This window comes from Lathyrus oleraceus, chromosome 4, assembly GCF_024323335.1.
Source record: "Lathyrus oleraceus cultivar Zhongwan6 chromosome 4, CAAS_Psat_ZW6_1.0, whole genome shotgun sequence".
NCBI lineage: Eukaryota > Viridiplantae > Streptophyta > Magnoliopsida > Fabales > Fabaceae > Lathyrus > Lathyrus oleraceus.
The window spans coordinates 468,970,403-468,972,973 of record NC_066582.1 but is presented as its reverse complement, the minus strand read 5'-3'; the positions used below and the strand labels follow the sequence as shown (position 1 = coordinate 468,972,973).

The window sequence follows — 2,571 nt, the reverse complement described above, 5'->3', positions numbered from 1 at the left end:
CCGGCGGTTGCTAAGAAGGGTCTTCCCAATATAATGGGGGTAACTTCATCTTCTCTTATGTCCATAATTATAAAATCGGTGGGGATGTAGAATTGAACTATGTGCACGGGAACGTTTTCAAGAATTCCTACGGGATATCTAATGGAACGATCTGCTAATTGCACAAACATTTTAGTTGGTCTTAATTCTCCCATTTCAAGTTTCTTGCATATGGACAAAGGCATAACACTGATACCGGCTCCTAAATCGCATAAAGCTTTATCTATGACAAATTTTCCTATATGACAGGGTATAGAAAAGCTACCAGGATCTTTAAGTTTAGGAGGCATATTCTGGATTATTGCGCTACACTCAGCAGTGAGTGTAACGGTTTCGCTATCTGTTTCCTTTTATTAGATAAAATTTCTTTTAAGAACTTAGCATATGAGGGCATCTGTGTAATAGCTTCTGTAAAAGGAATTGTGACGTTTAATTGTTTCAGTAGGTCAACAAATTTTTTCAATTGGCCCGCGTCTTTGGTTTTAATTAGCCTTTGAGGATAAGGGATAGGTGGTTTGTAAGGCGGTGGAGGTACATAAGGTTCTTTGTTTTCTACGGTTTCCTTATTACACTATTCCTTTTCCTTAGGTTTACCTTCTTCCTCAGTTGACTTTTTAGAGTTTTGGTTCTCAATCCTTGGGTCAGACGGTCCTTCTACCTCTGTTCCACTTCATAATATAATTGCATGAGCGTGGCCTTTCGGATTAGGTTGGGGCTGTCCAGCAAATGTACCAGTTGGGGCAGCAGTAGGCGCTTTTTGTTGAGCTACTTGCGAGATTTGTGTTTCCAGCATTTTGTTATGGGTAGCCAGGGCATCTACTTTACTTGCTAGTTGTTTAATCTGTTCGTTAGTGTGTACATTCTGGTTTAAGAACTCTTTATTAGTTTGTTGTTGAGAAGCTATGAAATTCTCCATCATGATTTCCAAATTGGATTTCCTAGGAACGTTATTGTTAGGTGTAGATGGGGTCGGCTTTTGATATCCAGGAAGTATAATTGGAGCTTGACTGGGAGCTTGACCTGGTGCGTATAAAGCGTTGTTACTTTTATATGAAAAATTGGGATGGTTCTTCCAGTTTGAGTTATAGGTATGCGAGTAAGGATTTCCTTGAGCATAGTTCACCTGCTCTGTTTGAATTCTTGTTAGGAGTTGACAATCTGTAGGCGTGTGACCTTGAATTCCACAGACTTCACAATTTTGAGTTACGGCCACCACGGTGGCTGGAGGTGATACATTTAAACTTTCAATTTTCTGGGCAAGAGCATCCACTTTTGCATTAACATGATCAAGGCTACTTATCTCGTACATGCCACCTTTCGTTTGAGGTTTTTCTACCATTATTCGATCGCTTCCCCACTGATAATGATTTTGGGCCACGCTCTCGATAAGTTGATAAGCGTCGGCATAAGGTTTATCCATAAGCGCACCACCGGCGGCGGCGTCTATTGTTAACCTTGTGTTGTATAAGAGACCATTATAGAAGGTGTGAATTACTAACCAGTCTTCTAAACCATGGTGTGGACAAAGTCTCATCATGTCCTTGTATCTTTCCCATGCTTCGAAAAGAGACTCGTTATCTTTCTGCTTAAATCCATTTATCTGGGCTCTTAACATAGCTGTTTTGCTTGGAGGAAAATATCGGGCAAGAAAGACTTTCTTCAATTCATTCCATGTGGTGACTGAGTTGGAAGGAAGAGACTGAAGCCATCTTCTAGCTTTATCTCTTAACGAGAAAGGAAAGAGACGAAGTCGAATTGCCTCTGAAGTGACACCATTAGCTTTAAGAGTGTCAGCGTATTGGACAAATACGGATAAATGAAGGTTTGGATCCTCGGTAGGATTTCCAGAGAATTGATTCTGTTGCACTGCCTGCAACAGCGAAGGTTTAAGTTCGAAGTTGTTCGCTTCGATTGCGGGTGGAGCAATACTCGAATGCGGCTCATCTTGCGACGGAGCAGCGTAATCTCGAAGAGCACGAGCTGGTTCGGCCATCGCTGGTATCGTCGTAGGAAGAAGATTTTTGAGATCAGGAATTTCGATTGGAGGAAGATTGTTTGTAGCACGATACTCCCGAATTCGTCGTAATAATCGGAGATATCGTTCAACGTCGTTGATTCGTAAGTAGTACGGTTCTCCTTGTGAGCGAGTGTGTGGCATACAAATCAACGAAAAAGAAGGGAAAAAAATAAAAATTGCCTTAGTCTCTACAGCGTAACAGAAGAGTTACGATATCGACTAAATAAAAGTCTCCGGCAACGGCGCCAAAAACTTGATCGCGACTTTATGAGTCTATCGGGGTATTAACTGCAAGTGCACAGTCTAATCGCGTAGTTTTAAAAGATATCGATCCTACAGGGACTTAATGAATCGATATACCGTTTTTCTAGGGTTACTGCGTAAAGCTAAGGCGGATGATACTTTAGTGATTAGGGGGAAAAGTAAAACTAAATTTAGATCTAGATTAAATATCAAATAACACGGATATCGGTATGTAGTTTGTCGTAATTAGGGAATCAAATCTTCGTTGGTCT

General features: G+C 40.9%; 1 non-coding gene across 1 annotated transcript; it reads left to right on the top strand.

Annotated features, from left to right (window-relative positions):
* The first annotated feature begins 1,547 nt into the window (after positions 1 to 1,547).
* Positions 1,548 to 1,654, top strand: LOC127077995 (small nucleolar RNA R71). The gene has a single exon (XR_007787749.1). It is a non-coding gene; the product is annotated as a small nucleolar RNA R71 (small nucleolar RNA).
* Positions 1,655 to 2,571: the final 917 nt, after the last annotated feature.